Raw genomic sequence first — 22,075 nt, 5'->3', positions numbered from 1 at the left:
ACTTTCTCCAAGAGAAAAAAAAGGGAAAAAAGGAAAAAAAAAAAGAGTAAAACAAACTAACAATAAACAGTAAAATTTCTGCAGCTAAAGAGCCTTTATAGCCTATTAGAAAAGAGGGTATCTTGCAGCATCTAAAGCATTCCCTTTTGTTAAAAGGGTCAGGCATTTGGTTGCTACCAGTCACTTCACACATACAGGCAGGCATGCCCCAAGCCTTTTTTACCCCTAAACCAGCCTAAACCAGCCTGAAATAGACAAGGGCATGGTCTGAGAAAGCCAGAAACTTGCCACATAAGGAAACACAATTCTTGTAAGAACCTAGCAAATTTCCTTCTGAAACGACCGTGGGTTCCTTACCTAGGAATACTGTACCTGCCCAGGAGTACCAGACCCAAAAGACTGCAGTAGCTCGCTGATTTATCTGTGCAGAGAGATAATGCCGTACATCTGGCAAGTCAGGACTTGCAGGATGATTTACCCCCTTTGTGAGACTGCCAAAACAGCAAGAGCCAGGCATCAGATTTCTTCCAACAATCAAATGGGTCAGACAGAAACTACCGATCAACTTTCTTCCAGAGAACAAAAATATCTGTAGTAGAAGTAGGTTTATGACCAAGAAATGCAATTTATTATTAGGTAAAAGCTCAACATTTTAAAGCTAGATATATCACTGCTTTAGTCTGCAAACTACCTTAATTTGAGAGCTCAAAGCAAAGGTCTACAAAGCAGTCCCTTGATAGCTTGATTTTCCTGCAGGCAGAAATCAACACAGGCATGCGACTGCAGTGAACAGGAAGAAAACATATGCCTGCATGACTAAGAAAACATCTATGAATTCTCCATTTAGGTGGAAAGAATTAAGCATGTTCTGGAACGACCATGCTAGAAGACAGTAAGCAATCAGTAAACGTGCACAGGTTTTGTGTGTGAAAGTCAAGAATCATTTGAAACCAGTGAAATATGAAACTTCCAATACTAGAAAGATGGCTTTCTTTAACAAAACTGGATATCCAAATGCAACTGTAAAGAACTGGATAATGCAGACTTCATCAGAAAAAGGGCTCATACAGCTAAACTATCGTCTTCTGAAAATGCTTGTGAACATTAAGAAGGTGGGGAAAAAGTGGAAGTGGCTAGCAATACATAACAACTACAGTTTAAGGTCAGTTTGTTTTTTTAGTTCCCTGCCAGTAGAAATTTGAGAGTGTCTGCTACCCTAACTTGTAAACCAAATGGCCTACCACATCTACTAAACAACCTCCAGGGATCAGGCCATATTTCCTTGTCAATGTGAGCTTGAACCTTTTAAATAACATAACCTAAAGCAAGCAACATAATTCTTTAACTGGAGTACAGAATAGCAACTGCAAGGGGCTTCTTCCAGTGCACTTGTATTTAATTCACGTGCCAGGATTGTATTTAAAAACCAAACAAAACCCACCAGACATGAAAGTGTAACAACAAAGATTCTGCAGTTTCAGTAAACCTAGTGAAATACTGAAACAAGAACTTGCATCTGCTTCATTTCTGCCAAAACCATTTATACCACAGCATAATGCCTTCAAAGCTATAAAGGTAGTAATTACAATTGGGTTTATCTTACGGCTATGATTAATGCATGTACTCGACGCAAGGTCAGGAAATTCTCCTCAGCAGCCTCCGTCAGGGGTCACACTCGCTCCCTCCTGCCCTCGCACTCCTGCTCTCGAGCACATCGGGGTCAAGGCAACCCACGCTGCCGTGCCGGCCGCACTGCGAACAAAACCGAGCTGCACGAGCAGAGGGCAAGTTGCCGGATCGACAAGTACAGAACATTTCTAAGTACAATAGTTATATTAAGTAACAGCTTTTTGCTTAAATATCCATGCATGTGACTCTCACTTAGCAGCTTGGTGGTGTAGGAGAGGGAAGCTAGAAACTCAGCTGAAAGATCAGAGAGTGAACTCTTGCTGCATCTGTTCTCAGTGCTTCCATCAGCACATTGCTCGGTGACTGCACACACGAAGACCACGTAGCCTCTCTCCAACCCCTTGCTGCCGGGACCGTGCTGAAACGAGCTATGAAGAAGTCTGAGACGCTGCTGAACAACTTCTAGTATACAGCTGAGCATTTGTTAATATCATTTGTTGTTATGCCTCAGTCTGTAATCCAATTTAGTGCTATGCACCAAAAATTGCTCTTTCTACAGTCAAAAGAAACAAAATAATCTAGGCATTAAGCAAGTAGATCTCATTCTACATAAACACAGCATTTCAAATGACCAGACTATACGATTTTGCTTCTGATATGAAGAAGAGACAGGTATGCTGGACTGATGGAAAAGATTCTCAGACAATTTGCAAAATAAATCTGAAGTTTGATTGTTACCTTGTCAGAAAAAAGAACACTGCAATAACCACACAAATCAGGGTGCAATTTAATGCTACATTTAATCCAGAGGTAACTGCAGTTTGCCTTCCTTGCATCAGGCCGACTGGTTATGGAAGAGAACAATCAGTAAGCTGGTCCTATGTAAAGATTAGGGCACTGGTCAATGAAGTTTCCCTGGATCAGCCTGCAGAACGAACACACATCGCAGGGCCATGCTGTTGGTAAATCCAACCCGAGAGAACACAGAGGGGTACGGGAAGGGAAGAAGCACCAGTACTTCCAGAGTAACCCCGTACTTCCTCAGGTGCTGCATGAAACTATTGCTGTACTGCAAACAGTAGGTTAATTCCAAAAACCTACCAGCCACTAGATGCCTCCCCTTGTTGGCCAGGAGCAAACAGCATCAATTCACGTGTGCTCTCACCGATTTAGTGCCATTAGCATCAAACGTGAAGTAAACTCTGAATTCCCCTGACTAGAGGAGCCAGGTAATGAAATCTTGCTGTACAATATCTGATAAACAAAAGCAATGAGGCCATTCCAGAGCTGGTGAGATTACCTGGACCTTTACCAGTCCTGCAGGAGAAGTGATCCATCAACTGAGACAGCACCCACAACCAACACCAAGCCCTTTCTGCCAGGCCACTGCTCTCTGTAGCAGGAACAGATCTACTTGAGGCATTACTCATTTGAGTGGCACTCTGGTCAGAGCAGACTGCTTGAGACTATTTAATGAGCCAGAGGTTTTACTGCAAAGAAGGTCTGCTAATTTGTTGATCTCTGCAGGGCTATGTAATGTTTCTGATTTACAACCCATCATTCCCATGCCTGGACTGCTTCAGACAAGTTACTCGCTTCCCTACTCCCGTAACACCAGCCGACCCAGCTGTTCTTCACCACCTCTCCATTTTCCACACCGAATCAGAAGGAAAGGTCTTTGTGTTTGCAACTGTTTCAAGAAGCTCATGTGAAATTTAATAATCATTGACCAAATGACTGGCAGGCAATCAAAGAACCAATACATTTCCAAGACAAATTTTCTCACAGTTTATCCAACACTGAAAACACAATGTCTTGCAAGGTTTTTTTTTTGTTTGTTTGTTTGTTTTAAATTAAGTAGCTGATTGACTCATACAACCCTTCTAAGTACCATTATATATGCATATATTTTAACGCATGGAAGGATATCTACTTACTGCTTGTTGTGGGTGGCTTGTAAACTTAACAACAAATTGATTTACATGTGAAACGCGTCTTGATAGACACCTTTCACGCTCTGGCATCCCAAGACCACTGCAGCAAATTACACAGAGCGCAGCAGCCAGATTTGACCTTTTAGCACTGACCTGCCGGTCTCCAGGGAAAACAAATCACAAATGACACTGTTTTCTGACAAGATGGCTCAGGCAGCTTCGTGTAAATGGATAACTATACCTGCAGACTTTGCTACCAACAGATAAACCACAAAATTTTGTGAACTACTTAACCACAAAGCCGCAATGAATACATTTGAAATTCCAAACCATGCAAAAGTTTTACCCATTTTTGCACCAAGTTTATTCAAAGTTGAGTTACTGCATTATCACCTAACATCTCCTTGGGAATACCAAAACATTGCTAATCGGGAATTTATCTTTGTAATAATACCCAGTATCTGCTACATCAAAACACTGAAACGATGCTCTGAAAATTAACCATTACCCACAACAGTCTGGCGAAGTTTACTATCAAGCTCCCTGTTGGTTTGTCAGAGTCATCAGTGATCGTTTCCCCAGTGAATTTTGATAGCACAGCTTAATAATAAACCATTCTGCCTGGAAAATGTGGGGGAAAAAAAAAAAAAAAAGAAAAAACCCTTACTGTCATCCATCTGCCCACAAGATCAAACTTCTTTTATGCATTGTTTTCACATCTAATTGCCACGACTGCCAGAGAGAGTTGCAGAATACTGTAAAGATACTCAAATCTAGTGGAAGGCATCCCATTTATGCGGTTCGAATGGTGTGGTATGTGGAAACAGAAAATAATGTTGAAAGTTGGCAGGCTTTAAAATATCCTCTTTCATGGTAAAAGTACTCTGTTTTGCACATCTGACTGAAAGGTGCTAATAACATGGTTGCTAATAACAAAGGTGCTAACAACATGGGTTGGTGTCAACTGGCACAGGGAGGCCTGCATCATTTCTAAAAGAATTTCAAGGCTCTTGTTTCCTTTCAATAGCTCTTCAAAGTCCTCTATTTAAAGTTACCCAGCACACGGGTCACCAATATACTGAGATTTCTCTCGAGACAGGATTAAGAAAACCTTTTATGGAAATGGATCCACTCCATCTATTTTACTTCACTGATATCACTCATCTTATTGGAATCACTGCTTAGAAATAGAGTCTTGATTTACCAGTCTACTTTGAGGAAACCATAAAATAAACTACTTTGGCAGCTACAGCCAGAGGTCTGCTCTAAGACCCATAAGAAAGGCAGGCAAAGATCCTTCTCTCCTAAAGAGCCAGGAAGAGAAATATTTCACGCACATGATTTCTAAGTTGAGTCACTTAACTCTGTTGCACAGTTCTTACTAGAGTACTGCACTGAGGCATATCATCGCACCCTTGAAAGTTAGCAGCTTCTTCCTCCATTTTCCGTTTACTAAGGACTTCAGTGCAAACACACAAAGCTTCTTTCTCATCTCAGCCCTCTTACACTCGATCTGCGTGAATATTAATGTTCCCAGTCTTTCCACTGCCATGTGTTCCCCAAAGTCACAAACCCTCAGTCAGCAAATACCACCAGCCTCACTCACACTCTGTGCCTGAATGCTAACAAAAGCGCTGCTCTAGGTAGAGTGAAAGCCAGAAAACCAGTATCAGACAAGACTTTTTGCCACACCTCTAAATACTGAGAGCTGTGGTGCTAATTAAAGCTGCTCCAAGTAAAACGCAGCTGCATGTCTTCCTGCTGAACAAAGTTGTTTTAGATTAGGGCATGTCACAAATTAATGCAATACGAGTAGGTAGCAAACTCGCTGGCGATTCCAAATACACGGGACTGTAACACTGGTGCCTGCAACATCAAAGCACATGCCAACGCTCAAGAGAGGATCAGGTTTTCATCATCTTTGTCAATGCAAGACGCAGCTTGCAATTCATAAGTCTTTTCTTCCTTTGTCCTTGGGACAAAATTCATGATTTGGAAGATAATTTGTCTCCTCAAAACAAACAATCACTGATTACAAAAAAATAATTATGAATAGGAACTGCTGAAGCCATCAAGCCACCAGGCACAGAACCCTTTCCACACATCCTCTCAAAGCTTCTCAATGCCTCTCTGATCCACCCAGCTGGAATGGCCTTGTTAGACAACACTGTTTGGGTTAAACAGGTTTCCTGACTCTCTGAATCCAGTTTCTTCCATTTTTACCTTCTCCCCCCACCCCGAAATACTTTACTACCTAAGACTTCTTGGCCTTCTGCATGTGTTCTTCTCAGAAATGAGAAGTCCTCCTCTAAACTCTGCGTGTCCTGGAACAGACTCCTGTTCTGTAAGAGGAACAGCATACAAAATCTCACTGAGGGAACCAACTACACCATATTATTATCTGTTTTAAGTGGCTCCCAAACATTTTAGACCACTGACAGCATTCAGTATTTCTTCCACAGAGCACCTTAAATCAAATTTAAGTTATTATCCAAATACAGTGGCAATGAAGTTCCACAGGCACCTTGCTGCTTTTTTGGGGCCCCCCAGTGACATGCAGATCTCTGTTCTAAAACAGCCTTCCAGACTGTGGTAGTGCGCTATCTCTTTCTAGTTATTCACATAAAACTACATGAAGCAGCAACAGTCGCTATAGCTACACAGCTTACAGGACCAAAGCCTTCTGGTACAAGGGACATCAGTTCACTCCACCACGCTGCCCAAGCAGGTAAAACTCACTGGCAGCTTTACATGCCCCTTATGTCCTTGTGAACAGCACTCCGACATGGAGGGAGAGCCCACGTACAATCCTTAATGGAGAACTGTTGGTGAACACTTGCCAAGCCTCCTGTGCAAAGGCTGTCTCTGCCAACTGTGACTCCTGACTTACAGACTAACTGCACAATTCATTTAGTAACAGCAAAGACAGTAGTTGAACATGTGAAAAAAATGATTTTTTTATTGCTTCTACATATAGGAATGAAAGTATTTTGAAAAAGTGTTCAAAGCATCGAAAATCTTTCTGCTTGAATTAATTTTCAAAATGCAAATAAGGAACTACACCAGAAGTCTGAACGCTAATAAGAATGTGAAGTTAGAGAACTAGAGAAAAACACTTATGACCAACTGGTTCCAAAGGCAGTTTTGAAAGTCCTTCTCTTCACATGTTCATTTTACAATTCTTAGTAGGAAAATCTTCCATCTGGCATTACAAAATAAACTTGTAGGACTGCTACTGCAACTCAGAACATAATGCCTTTTTTCTTTAATTTCTGTTTGCAGGACAAGCTACAAATAGTCACTTCCACAGTTTTATTGATGGCTCAATTATAGTTCACGTTGTCATGCACTTGGCATGACAGTATCACCCATTCTCTGCTCTGTGAAGAGTTCACGCCTTCTCTGCCCTCAGGCCTTGAAAGAGATTGCTTACTCGTAAAAAGCAGTAGCAAAGCTGAAGTAAATCGAAACTGAAGAGATAAGAAGCAAGCACAGAGGTAAAGAAAAAAGAATGTATCGGACAAGCAGTTTTGGCGGCATTATTCAACCAGCAAAAAAGAAGAAACCGTGGCAATATAAAATGTTTTTCACTGTCCCTGTGTGGGGTTCTATTGTCTTGTTTGTTCCTGAAGGACGAGGGAGCACAGCTGTCTTTTTCAGGGATATCCTCGCTCCTTAAACTACCTTTAAAACAAAAACAAATCAAGACAGCAGTGTTCCTCTTGCAAAGGAAAAAAAAATCAATTAACGGTTTTACATTTTGTATTGATCGTATTTGTGGTTTACAGGTTTGAGCTATTCCACGTTAGAAATTCAGATTTCCGCCCAGCTACAGTCTTTCCACAGAGTTACACAAACGATTTCTCTTCTTCTCTTCCTTCTCCTCCCCCCACCGCCTCTTGAGAACCGCCTGAAGGCAAATATAATTGGAACCTTGCACTCGCTACAGACATGTCATGAGCAAGAACATAATCCAGGGTCAGCAGCAGGCTAAAGCCAGCGCGCTGCACTGCCATGCGAGAAGATCAGCATGGGGACGATAAGCATGCCTACAGGCCAGCCGCGCAGCCGAGGCAGCGCTAACAGACCTGAGAGCAAGCAGCAAGCATTGTTCTCCAGCAAAATCTGTTCCCACTCTTGCTGAGCAGCTTTCCCAGCTGAGCCATTGCATCTCTTCCGCCTCCGAGTCAGGAGGCTGGAACACAAGGTCCTAAGGACTGAGAGGGTGGGGGGCAGCGGGGGGCTGAAAACGAGGATCTGCTTACAGCCAGAGCAGAGTATCATTAACTATTAATAACAAAAAGGCTGCAATGCAGACAGCTTGAAATCTGGTACAGCTTACTAAATCACAACTGCATACGAGAGCATTGTACTACAGTATACTGATAGAGCTCCACAGATCACAGTCCTTACCTTGAAATTTCATTTTAAATGAGAAATTCCTACATTTGTATGGAGACCACACAGCACATTTCTCCAGCCACGCAGCACTTACTTGTAAGAAAGACATTTGAAAAATAATTTTAAAAAATCTTATAGTTAAAAATTCATTTTAAAAGCAGGTCTTTGTGAAACAGGATGTTTTATGCCAAACAATTTACAGACAATATTCAATAAAGCACAACTGCAGATCTCAGGCTGCAATAACATCTGGGGAAAAAAAGTGATAGCCATGCTTACCTAACACAATTCCTTCACTAGGAAGAAATGATGAGTAGCTTTCTTCTGAAAAGAGCCCTTTTAAAAGCCATCCTGTCTCTCAAAGCCACAGTTCCAATTTCTTTCCACCTCACTTTAGAAAACTGGCAATCAGTAAGTAAATACTGCATTAATAAGCAAGGCATAGCAGAGCATTTTGCTTACTGCCAAATGGTTACTTGTTTTTAATTTTAAATAATGCCCAGCACACTTGCGGTCTAGATGGAGCCCTCTGTTCACATCTAAGGAAATCAATTTAGCTGATCCCCACTTTCTTCCCATTCCATGGACAGACACTTCAAAGTATACTGATCTGCCTTTCGGGTGTGCTCTTCCTTGGTGAGATACAGAATAGACACAGACACAGATTTCTAGGTTGGAAGAGACCTCAAGATCATCGAGTCCAACCTCCAAATACCTACCAAGTTTTCCAGAATGACAAGAGGACAAAGGGCTAAAGGAAAACAGGGGAGACAGACTGGAGAGAAGGGCCGGATCACACCGGCACTATCCATCAGAACGTAATTTGGGCAGTGGCAGGCCTTCAGAGCTCTGAGTAAATCACATAAAGAGCAAATCGAGTAAGAGCAAATAGGGACAACAATGCCAGTGCCAAACCAAAGTGGGGGTGCCATCTACAGGAAGGAGAGCTACAGCTGTTTGAGTGCTAGGTTAACCCCGCTTTGCTCACCACGTCCTTGCTGCAGCGGTGTTCGCAGGGCTGGGGTTCTGCAGTCCTGTTCCCCTGCTGCCACCACACTCACAGGCCCCAAAGAGCAGAAAGGAGCTCAAGAGTCCTGCCCCAGCGCTGGGCCTCACAGCTTCTGTGCTCTCCTTTCTCAAGCGAGGTGGCTGTCTTGTAGCCTGGAATATATTTTGTAAGAATGGCGAATTTCAGCGCAGCTGGGCCTAGTCTGTCAGTATCTCGTAGAGTGGAGAAGACGGTCCACACAAATGGGTTTTGTATAGAGACAGAAAATAAAGAGCCATTAAACGACCTTTAGTGACAAGTTACAGTTAGCAACTTTTTAAAAATTAACATGGTCTCAAAGTAATCCATCCAACAAGTATGTTGGAGATACATAAAGAAAAAACACATTCAGAAAACTATAAAAGCAGCAAGAGCCGCATCAAGAATGGTCAGGGTAGAAAGCCATCAGGGCAGTGCTATGACAACAACTGCAGCTGGCAGGAGGGTGGTCCATGTACTAAAACAGAAGTGAAACAAGAAACATGATAAATCTGGAGTCATAACCACATCAGAAAAAATGCTGCGTGTTTTAAGTGTTAACTTGCCTCCTTCTGGTGTTTTATTTTATTTGGGGATTTGAACGTAGCAATTCACTACCTCTGGGAGTAAAAGTAAAAACCCTGGAAAAATATTAAATGTTAATAAATTGGGGGAAAATTAAAAAAACAAAACACTTCTCAGGCATGAGAAACCAGCACAGCTCACTGTTCCATTTCTTTTTCTAGAACAGAAGCTGGCAACCTCTCAAAGCGTTTGGGACGGTATTATTTTTTCCCTTACACTTGAAGTTAAGCATGCTGGTAACATTTTTCCTCCCACCTTCCCGATTCCCACCGAGTCTGGAACTCGGCAGGAGCCAGAAGCCTTACTTCCACAGACAGGAGACACCAGAACACGCCAGTGATTTACAGCGCCTTGCCTTCGTGAGGGACGGTGCGTACCTATCCCTCCTCTGAGTCCCGCAGGCCTGGCATTCGGCAGAAGCCGGGAGGCAGCGCGTTGCAGTCGTGCCTGGCGAACAGCGGGTGACCGGACATCTCGAGAGAGCTCAGCGCAAATCAGGACCTGAGAGCTGTTTCCAGTAAAAGAAATGACCTGCTGCATGCAAGCCAGCGTTTGCTGGAACGCTGGATTTGCCATGTCAGAGCCTGTAAATTCCCTCTGGTAGGATCAAATTAGAGGGTTTGGCCTCTGTGGTCAGGGACGTTCACAATTCCAACATACCCGGCGGAGAACAGTCACACATCCAAACACCAGAAATGCTTTATTTAGAATATGGGATTACTTGTATGGAAAAAAAGACAAAACAGAAGAACTTCATGTTGAAAGTCAACGAACAGCTTATGCTCACCAACAACACTGCTTATGAGCTATACATATAGGGCACTGTTCTCTTGAACAGCACAATGCCAAATTGATTAAATTTTGGAGAACAACAGAAGCAGAATTTTTTTTTAATCCAACATATGTTTGTGGACTGAAGCTAAAGGACTGCATCCATCTCTGCTGCAATCCACATTTAAACAAAAAAAAACTTGCTAGAAGTGGAGATGGATTCAGAAGAATAAGAAACAGTTACTGAATATAAGCTGGAAAACCCATTTAGTCCATATGACCAGATCACTAACCAAGAGAAAAACTGGACTGAAACTTGCAAATATTACCAGGAAATACCTCACATGAAAACACCAGATAGTACTAGGCTACTCTGACCATGAAGCTGTATAGTCATGACCCTGGTCCACTTCAATTTTTTATTTTTAAACTTATCTATATCCTCTGCACAAAACCAGGAGTAGGCTTTATTTCTTATCACTATTAAAATGTCTGCCTAGTCAGTAGTCCTCAAGTTATACATACCTATTTAAGCAAGTTTCACAGAGACCTGATATATGATTCATCTCTTCTGCTGTTTGTGAAGGCAAGGTATATTTACACGATCCAAACAAATCATCTGATGAGAATAAAAGCGATAATACTGTCTGAGCTGCCACGATCAGAGACTTTTTCAAAAAAGCATCTTCGCATGACAAAAAGCTAATGCTACATTAGACAGCTTTTCATTAGCAGAAAGCTAATAAATTAATATCCTCAAGTAATTAATTACAAAGACTCCAGGCAACAGGAAGTCTCACGGCAAACATGTACATTCGATTTTCATAAAGATGTTCAGAGTAGGAGTATGAGCTCCAGTTTGGAGAAGACAGTGCCAGATGCACCAAGGAACTGAGTTTCTTTCTGACGGGTTGCAAATCTGTGCCACTAGTTCTCACTCTGAAAATCAAGCCAAGCACTAGCATTGACCACTGATGCTTTGTTTCTTTGAAAAACTTTAACAAAAGATTATTCATTTTAAAGTTCAGCTACATTTCCTTTGCATTGAAAGCCTATCTCGGGACAGCAGTGGAAATTTCCAAGATCTCACGGATTTTTTCATCTGTAAATCACCAAGTTTTAGCTCACGTACTAAACCTGGACTCGCAATAAGGTTAGGCAGAGCCTTGATAGCATAAAGCAGAGGACCTGAACCGCAGGACCTGAAATTCACCCTGTTGTGCCTCTCAATAGGAAATACAATGCTATTTTAACTACAATGATCAATCCCTAACAAAGGAAGATGGATTCACTGCTCAGAACCTTCAAACCAAGCCTGAATGCCTTTCGTGGAAAATATGCTTGCGTTAAATATACTCTGAAAACCCAGCAAGACAAGTGAGAATAAAACTTCATAGCTCAATTATTCAAGAGATCTTCATTACTAGATCATCTAAATGGATTACTTTTATTGCCAACAGTGCTGAACATTAATTATGATTCAGGACTTCACTCTGCTATATGCTGCACTGACAAATGAAAATATATTTTTAACATAAGAAACGTTGATTTTCCTGTTTACAATTAGTTTCATTGATATACCAGAACAGAATATACCAGCAAGTACCAGTTACGTTGGATCTGCAGCACAGCAGTTCATTTACCTAACTGAAAAGTTTTGGTTCATACCTGGCAACGGATTTATTAGTCTAGTGTGCCACATTAGCAAAACAAGCAGCTAAGAAAATGTTAGAATTAAGTTGGAGCCACTGATCTGCAAACACCTAAAAATAATGCAAAAAAAATAAGCAGCGGCTGAGCATTCAAACCTACAAGTTACCATGACTTAGTTCATCAAAATTCTCAGTCAATGCCTAACAACTGGTAAAGTTGTGCACAGGACTGGTGGCGAATAAACTGATTGCTACTTACCACAAGAAATCATAAATCAGTTTACATTTTTTGTTTTGTTTTAAAAGGCTCTCTTTTGCACAAAATACTAAGCTGGCTCCTGTCCCAGTGCTTAGCAGCTACATTAGCAGCAGAAAATGACCTGCCAACACATCTAACTCCACCACAGCAAACACATGCTGCAACACAGACACAAAAAGCCTGGGATCTTGCACCGGCACCAACCAGAACGTAACGTCCCTCGCCCAACGCACTGCATGCCACGCAGAAGCTAAGCAGCCACTGTAATAGTGGAGCTCATTAAAGTGACTTTCTAAAGGACAGAAATACCCAGCTTCCTGAGCAGGACATCGCTCAGAAAATAATCATCTCTGCTCTCTCTGCCCTGATCCGCAGGGGAAACCTAAAAAATGCATTCCAAAAATGAGCCTGGGGACTAACTGCATTGAATACCAGAAACCTTGAACTCTGTAGATATAAAGTGCCATTAAGCCAGTTATTTTACTCCCCTCCATTCACCTCTTCATGTTCCAAATGTCAAACTACATTATTTTTCTTTCTCTGGAAGATAAACTTACTTTAGCACTTCTTTCACTCTCTCTTCCCACTCCCTCAGCTCTATTACTTCCTTTTCAAATACAAAGAAGGACTTGAATGCTGAAAAGCTCATCCAGTTTTTTCACCCTGCTACATCACATTGTCTATTAATAGTTTCTCTACCTTTGAAACTTGGTTTGCCTGCACTCTAATAAAGTTAGGAAATAATGTCTGTCTTTCAAGGAGTCCTGTGTTTTCTCCTCACACTTCTGCCAAATCTCGATGATCTCATTTCTCATTTGCCCTTTTAACTGACAGCCTACACCATAAACAGAGGATACAAAACCTGGGATCAATTCAGTTCATAAAGGCGTTTCCTTAACAGGCACACTGCCTGCCATCACAGCAGGGCAAGGTAGAAAAACTTGATGGATTCTCTCAGCAGTGAACTGAAAAAAAAAAAAAATAGAATTTGGGTTTAGTTGCAGAATTAGCTTTCTCTCCCAGTCATGGGAGAGCACACCTGCCTCTGAAGACATGGACACTGCAACAAACCTACACATCCATGCAATTCCCCCGATCCTACCCTTTGACAAAACACCCCGATACCCTGCGTTAGTATCCTTCATCTAACAGTTTACCTTGTTTACCAAGTCTGACGCTTCAGATAAGCTTTTTAGGAACCTGTGAACAAACTGATTCCCTATTTCTCCTTAAGCACAGAGAAGAATGAGAAATGAGTCTAGAGAACGTTTTAACATCTCACAATGACACCTAAGGCTATCTTCATTTTTCAGGCACACCCATTTTCAGGACTCCTACATCTCAGTCTGGATGCTTGAATTGTTACAACCCACTCTTGTGAGTAGGAGTTGAAAATGGAAAAAGAACTCTTTTTACATACCCAGCTTTGGTTCTGCTGAAAAACACCAGTCCTGCAGGCTTAATTAAAAACAAAACAAAAAAAAAGCAAAGGGAAAAAAAACAAGGGATGACAGAGTCACTGGCTTAGCAGCACTCTAATTCTCTGCCAAGACATAAAATTCTTTCTGTTCCTGCCTATTTTCCCCAGACACCTCCACCTCCTCTTCCCTGTTAAACTAAACCAATATGTTCACACAGTTAAGCGTTCCAATAACTTGGTCAATATAAAATATTCACAGTAGTTCCAAATCAATCAGATGAGGATAATTCTTCCCTCTCCATTCAAGAGGCACAAAGCCTCAGAGTATTGCAAGCACACTGATGTTTCTGCCTCCCCTGGCAGCTCTGTAAGGTTGTCCTCCTGTGGAACAAATAAGAACTGAATCCTGAGGGTATTTAATGATAGCATGGTCCAGATTTCACCATGCTTTATCACTTTCGCAGGTTGGAGATGTTAAAACAAGAAGGTGTCACAAACCCTACTTAACACCTAAAATTTTGTTAGGCAAAACTGAATGAATACAAATCAGAACATATGGAGCATTTCTTCTGTCTTTCTTGACGCAGCCCACAGAAGTGATTAGCTTGGCTTGTGACCAATTTGACATCTTGACAAATTAGTCAGCTCCTCACAGCAAAAGGATCTCAACTATTACATGCTTAGGCAATCCAGGTTAATTTGACTATTACTCAACTCTTCTGCCACTCCCAATTATTCAAACCTCTACAACAAGGGGAAAACCAAAAGGTCATGGCCACATCTACAACAGAACACAAGGCATATCACTACTGGCATACAAAAAAGCCTACTGGCAACCCAAGTTGCTACCAACCCTTGTCATCAAAATGCCAGTGACTGTTGGCCTGCTAAATCATCAGAAAAACATTCAAATGAAGTAATTCCAAAGCCTTTGGCACTACAGAGCCTTGTTAGCATTCAAACTTTCTGAGATTAGCATTCGCTCCAACTTTGACTATAAATGCCGTGAAGGCACCCTAGTTCCACTTACCACTCAGCTTCCTAGCCCACAAATGGGCTGCAGACAGAGCTGAAAAGCACCAGGGTAATCCATCTCAGAAGTGACTTCCCGGGTTCACACCACAGAAACATAAGATGTGTGGTGGTGATGAAAAATACATTCTCTGTGCTGGGAGAAAAAAAAAATATCCAGACTGTCCTTAAAATAGGAGCCAAATCAGACTACTTAGCAGAACCCTATGGTTAGGGTCACAGGCAGCACTTAAACTCACTCACTGACACTAACTTGCATAGTTGGCACCCTCAAGCACAGCGTGGCTAAGACAGAGCTTTCAGTGTTCATCCCAGCACTGTTTCTGTCAACTCCTCCAAGGTCCTTACACACAGATCTATATTTAAGTCTTACCTAGGTTCTTACCTCACTTCTTACATCTTTGTTTTTTTCCCCTTGGACCTTTCTGCTCAACACACATCCTTTAACAAGGCTGCTACACAAGTAATCATTGTATTCCGTCGCAGTGACATCATCGGTCCTTTCTACATCATTCTGACTCCTTTCTCCATCAACATAACTTACTGGGGTTGGGTTTCAAGGCCTTTGAGACGCAGCTACAAAATGCCAACGCATGCTTCTGATTCATCCTTAATCACAACCTCTGTCATCATCTGCTTCGAAAAAATTTTCAATGTGCCACCATTGAGTTTTATCCCTGGCTATCCTTCAGGTTTGACAGATAACCGAGAAATAGAAATAGCGCTAGTTTGTTGTTCTCCTTCAGAACTCTCTTCTCCCTCTCCTCTGTCACAAGATTTCCCAAGGTTAGGCTCCTGTACACAAACAACACATCATTATATTCTCCTTTCAGCTCCCTCTCCTTGTGGATTTTGTAAACTCTGAGGCACAGATGATTTTAGTCCTGTGTTTGCACAGCACCTACCATAGGGAGGTCTTGGTCAAAGAGAGTCCTACAAAGTAAACAGAGCTGAATGGACACAGAAACACACAGAAATGGTCATCTCAGCAGTTCCAGCACCAACACTTGGTAGAGGCTTATCATGGGATTTGCAGTTTGTTTACCCTAGAACATCTCAGTCTTACCTTCAGACAAACAAAATCACAAATACACAGATCTCGTTTTGAAGTTAACCACCCCCAATCTTTCAGATCACCTAAAACCAAAATCACACCACTCTACTAAATCTTTGCTCTATTGCCTGCAGAACCAAACAACTGACAGACCTGTGCAACACTCTACTGCTAACACAAGTAGCCTTGATGTCTTTTTTAAGATGAATGGCCAACAGTTTCAGTAGTTTCAAGCTTCATATTAAAAATGGAGTACCTAGTTGCAAATAATATTGCCTGAGAGAAGGGAGGTACGCTGGAAGCCTTCCAACTGTAAGGCCAGGATCAGATGTTTGTGAGAAACCTGAAATGCCCTGACCATAGAAAGATGCAACAGAGAGACCGGATCTATGCAGAAATTAAAACGTTGCTCATTAGGGGGGCAGGGAGGTACCAAGAAAATGCTGAACAGGCCTAGGACAACATCAGACGGAGTGTTTTGCACAGGATGATAAAAGATCCAAAGCAGGGTCAATAATTTTGACTCACACATCCAGAAGGAACGCAGCTTAAGCTTCTCCCATTTACGCTTACATGACACACGACATCTTTTTCCCCGCACAACACTTGCCATTGCCAACAGTTTTATGCTACCTCCCTTGGTGGTTTGCTATTTAGAAGGTAAGTAAAAACACAGAACACAGCAAGGTGTACGGGAATGACATTCATAGCATTCATTTCAAAGCATCTTCACAACGCCTTCTAGCTGCAAGTGCAATTACATTAACTGCTCTATGAAAAAGTTTAAACATTTCTTTGTAATTTATTTTTACAGATAAACCATAGAACATTTTTTGCTGTATCTTTTTTCCCCAAGTATGCATTTCCCATAATGCACACATAATTTAAGTTAAAAACCACTGCAAGTTTAACCCAGACACACAGGATAGCTACCCTTCAAACTGTTAAGCCATTTGGCATGACTCCGCTAAAGCAGGACTTTGTTTCCTTTCAGATTGTTAGAAAAATCGCTCATTAGAGTACTTGACCGAGTATTTTCCATGTTAAATAATGTTAATAAAGCGTTAGGAAAAACTTGAAAGGTTTATACAGAAATAGCCAGTAGAGAAATAGAAAAATATTTTCAAGCACAACTTAACAGCAAATACTGCCCTTAGTCCATCATTACTGCTCACCGTGAGAGCCTTTACCACCACAAATGCTGTCTACCACAAAAGCCACAGCCTTATTCTCTTCTCCCAACCACCAACACCAACAAAACACAGCGGAGGTGAAGTCCTGCACACTCTATAGCATGAGCATTACAGCAGCAATTTTCAAGTTCTGTAGCAAGGTGGATATATTTATTTTTGTTTGAAATGCCTCCAATTTTTTATGTCATAAATGCCAATTCCAAGAGCTGATACCCCATTACCACACAATATTTTTTTACTACAGTTGCTAGATGTAGACTTTTTTCAAGCACATCTTCCACTCAAGACTTCCCTATTAAATTTAATCTATTGACCAAGCACCTCCAAATTTCCTAAGATCTGGAAGTTTCTGTCCACAACTGCATTTCTTACAAGAGGTTTGCAAAACACACAACTTGCAAATCAGTACACTCGGCTGAAGGCGAGCTGGCTGCTGTCCCCGGGTAGGCCTGCAGGTCCACACCTTGTGCTGCCCAGGGCCCAACTGAGGCCAACCAAAGAATGGCGTGGGATGTGGGCGATGCTAACAGCAATGCAGAGAAAAAAGCACTTGGTGTTAATTAAAAGTGGCTTTCAGTAGCACAGTTGCATATTTAAGTTAGACACGATTGTCTTCTGAGCTCTGAAGAAAAAAAAAACAACAAACCTCCACACTAAGGAAAAGGTTAATTCTGTTGGTCCATCAGTTCAGACACGAAGATCACACTCCAGAGAGACTCCGAATAGCCTGAAGGCGGATAAAGCTGCAGCCAGTTTGCACTTTACCAGACATCTGATAAACTAATCCTCATCAAGGCTACCTGCCTGTTTGAGCTCTCATAACCAACACAACTCAATTGCTGCCTTAGTTAAAAATCAGCTAAAAGGGAGACCCAGCAAGAAGCACAAATTCAGAGACAACCTGACTGCGTAGCATGGGCATGCTCCGAACCACCTCTCCACGTCCTGCAGGACACATATGCACACATACCCCAGTAGCAGCCACATCTGCCCCCCAACAGTATTTATTGGAGAAGCACCATCCAATTCATGAGACCTAACTTTGCAAGTCCCAGATTTAAGCTGCTGTGTTATCCTCTGCAGCACTTGATTGCCAGTCAGCAGTTAACCATCCCAGCTACGCTGCTGTAAAGGGAGGTGTGGGCTCTGCGTGCAGACACAGTCCCGTGGAAGAGAAGGGCATGCCTGCTGCGCTACCAGTGAATCCCCCTCTCAGAGGGAACCTGCCAAGCAGGAAGCAGATACAAGCAAGTCCTGGGAAGAAAAATGAAACACAGCAATTAAGAAGAGCTGCAAAAATAGCTCAGTTCTACAACTGCCTTGAGAAATGCCAAACTGACAGCCTTAGCACCAAGGAGTGCACAGGGCCCTCGCTATGATTAATGAAACGGCAAATACCGGCTTCATTGCTGCTCTGGCTTTTAGTAATCAATTCCTGACTTGAAATAATCAATGCTTTTTGAGACTTTGTTTTTCAGAGTTTTTAAGGAACCATTACCTTTGAGTAAGACCGAACGCAGGTATTGAACTTTACAATTAAGACTTTTCTTAGCAAATTTCTCAGTATTTCCTTGCACTAGAAAACAGACCCATTGCTTAGAAAGACATAAGCCTCACGGGGTGAGATGCTGGCTCTTCTGCAGACTACAGGTCAAAGAAGGAGCCTTCCTTTTGTCAATATACATCAAACTACGTATGGATTTCTACATCTGAATTACCATGGTCCTTTCTTCTTCCTTTCTTCCTCTGGTGAGCACATACGTAAACAACCCCTAAACACCAGTTACTGTATGTGCTTGCCCAGCGTTTCTCTAAGAAGCACTGATCAAAGACAGCTCAAGAACTGATCAAAAGGCTTTCAGCAAAAAACAAAAATCAAACTGCAAAAAAAAAAAAAACGCACAATGTTGTTTTCCCCACCCTCTCTCCCTCCAAATGCTGGCCAACTCAGTCTTAAAACCCTTAAGGGCCATGCAGCATCCCCATACGTAGCCCTCTGCTCAGCTGAAGGCATGCTTCTTTAAGAGTAGGCTCCAGGCCAAAGGCAGACTTCTCTTCTGTATGGGAAGGAAAAACACAGAGAGAGAACCAATTGCTTATTTCCACTGAAGTACTGAACTTTTGCACATGCATCAGTGAACACTCCTGAACTCGTGAGTTCAAGGTGCCTGGAAATTGGTAGGCTGCCATAACATAAAACGCACCTTAGAAAACAGCCATGAGTTGCTGTCTTTTTCCCCTCAGCCAATAAACCTAAGGACTCTCCGGAGATACCGACGGCATCCAAATGAAAGGTTCCGACTGCAGAGCTCCGTCACGTTCCTATACAAACTGCTGTTACTTGGCTTTTTATTGCTCAGTATTTCATCGGAAAAGTAACATATGGGCAAACTTAAGGCTTAACTTATATTCTGTATACCACATTTGAAACCAGTTGGTGAGCTGTGATCGACACTGCCATGTTATCCAAATGTGAGCCACACTCAAATGCATCTGAATAGTAAAACATTTAAAAAAACAACTTAGATAACAGAAAATCCAATGTCAAAAGCATTTGACAAAGGAAAAACACAAGGCAAAAGGTATACACACCCCCCCCTCATTTAACCCAGACAAGACATTATTAAAGAGTTCACAAAACTTAAGAAACATCAGTAAGCTATTTTTCCAACTGCCAACTGAAAGCCAAGTCTTTCCATGTTAAAACACAAAAATCTTTACCATGTTTTATGAAAGTACTACATTCAGTTTAAAAAGAAGCCATCTGATAGAATTAGAAAGTAAGTTACTCAATGAATAATTCAACATGGAGCCAGACTTTCCATGTTATATTTTATCGAGTTTTGGGCCTGACTGTCACTAAGTTGAAATTTTGTAAAAATCTACAGGCAACAAAAGGAACAGATTAATATAGATGAAAATTTTCTAAAGGAAAAATACAGTACGAAGCAGCAAAGTACTTGAACCACTTTCTATTTATACAAAGATATTGAAGCTTCTTGCAATGAGCCTAAATCGATTATCTTTTTAAAAAGCTTATGCAGAAGTTAAGTACCCCATTACACGGAAAAGTTACCTATCAAATTAAGAAATAGTCCTGACATTGTCTAAAAATACTCACATGTCACATCCTGACCTATATACAAATGTTAGAATATGACAGTATACAGAAGGATCAGGTATATTTAGGACAGACCACCCAGATTAATAGTTAGCAAGCCAGAAGTATTTCATTATCCTTTTCCCCCCATTTGTTTTAAGCTTTACAAACTGCTTAACAGTTATTAAACAGACCACCATCGAGGTTTGACCAACACCTGGCACACAGAAGTATAAATGAACCCACCACAGAGAGTTTGGTAGCATAACGGCCATCTCCGAGTCTCTTGGGTTAAGAAATAGCAAAGGAAAGCTCCCCATTTACACGTGCCCAGAGGGGCACAAGAAAGCACAGCACAACTAATGAAATCATCGGTGGCACACAGATAGCAAACAAGGGATGACTGTTCACATGCACCTCCCAACACAGGAGCCAGATCGTGTCTGATAGAGCAGCAAGCGATACCGCATACAGAGCACAGCTAAAACCAGACCCGTCTTTGCCACAGGACATTGAACAATTCACCCAGATTCAAAAAGGCTTCCTACAAATTCATTTAGGAAAAATCCAGCAAGGGCTACAAAGCTCAGCGAGCTCCGCTGGATGAAGGCCCTGAGCTGTAAATCAGCAGAACAAAAGCGCTGAGGACGTACAGCTATATGCCAGAGCTTTAGAGGTGTGATGAGTGTCACCCTGCCAGTTCTTAAGACCATGCTACATGGTTCACATTCAGTCTCCCCTTACACCAGCTTCTGTACTTTTGATGGAAATGCTGGTAAACAGACCACTGCCAGCTTCTGTTTCTTTGCACATCACCATGGGTCTACAGCCCAGAACTCTGAGCTCTTCCCCCAGAAACTGCTCGCCCCACACCTTTGCTTGCACGCGCTCCTTCCTGCCTATGATGATCAAGCTGCCAAGGTGACCAGGGCTGCAGAACTAAAGTCATCAAGTTCTGCTTCACAAAGAACTAGGATGCAAGAAAAGCTACAGATTAACGGCAAACTCCAGGCAAAGAGAACTCCAGTTCACAAGATTATCGATAGCAACTCGTTTAAATCACCCATTCTCTATGGTTGCGCCAACAAATCTGTCTGGTTGATAACAGTTTGGGGGTTGTTTTGTTTATTTTGAAAGGCGGTAAGTTTACATGCTGTATTTCAGGAAGGAAGGGAAGCCAAGAAGAGCAAGAAGCAAGGAAACATGCTGGAGGACTGTTTCAAAGTGAGCCCCCTTTGTCAGTGTTCCTCCAAAATCCAGCTTTCTGTTCTTTCCTCACCAGCCACGCGGGACTACCGAGATGTGGCTTGGGCCGCCTGGCAACAACTCAGCACGCGGTCTGTCTTTCACAGAGCAACTGCACACCAGATTTTAGATGATCACTTTAATAAAGAGCCCTGTTCCCTTAGCAAAAAAGTAAAACCTGGTGAGCCAACCTAACCACAGGTCAGCAGCGCCCACCTGAGCCATCACACCTAAGCGTTGCTGCAAGCAGCACTGCTAACTGCAGGCACTGCAATGTCTGGGGCGGTCACAGCACTGATGGCAACATGCAAACATCACATTCACATATAAATATTGCATGCAGCACTTCACTGAGGCATCAGAGGCATGTGCGTTTTAACATATAGATGCTTAAGTTTCCCTCAAAGGGTTTGATTTCACATCTGTTTTTCCAAAACTTGCCTTTGCAAGCAAGTATAGCATCAACAGACATGGAATGATCATGTTACACGTTGTTCTGAAGATACATTTCCTTATTTGAGTGAAAGAATAATTTATTCTTCCTGACCGAACAAATACCAATTCATCCGCAGTACCAACTCCCCGCACGACAGCTGAGCAGGTTGGGACACAAGGACTGACTATAGCAACCACAACTCTCCCAGAGGTATTTAAGCCAGCTTTCAACCCCTTCATTAGGCCACAGGTCCAGAGCCGTTTCTCCAGGAAATGGCGCCAGCTCCTGCCCTCAGCTACTTGCCGCAGCTGATCCCATACCACCTCCCCAGCCTCGG

General features: G+C 42.1%; 1 protein-coding gene and 1 long non-coding RNA gene across 2 annotated transcripts in view; both read right to left on the bottom strand.

Annotated features, from left to right (window-relative positions):
* Positions 1-22,075, bottom strand: part of JMJD1C (jumonji domain containing 1C) — a 158,809-nt gene that overhangs the window by 129,922 nt on the left and 6,812 nt on the right.
* On the bottom strand, positions 6,648-9,167 carry LOC118245359 (uncharacterized). The gene is made up of 3 exons (XR_004777842.2): positions 8,953-9,167; positions 7,977-8,057; positions 6,648-7,247 (listed from the first exon to the last, which is right to left on the bottom strand). It is a non-coding gene; the product is annotated as an uncharacterized LOC118245359 (long non-coding RNA).

The sequence above is a fragment of the Cygnus atratus genome, chromosome 7 (genome assembly GCF_013377495.2).
Source record: "Cygnus atratus isolate AKBS03 ecotype Queensland, Australia chromosome 7, CAtr_DNAZoo_HiC_assembly, whole genome shotgun sequence".
NCBI lineage: Eukaryota > Metazoa > Chordata > Aves > Anseriformes > Anatidae > Cygnus > Cygnus atratus.
Note: the sequence above shows the minus strand (reverse complement) of the source record. Positions and strands in the feature narration are given on the sequence as shown.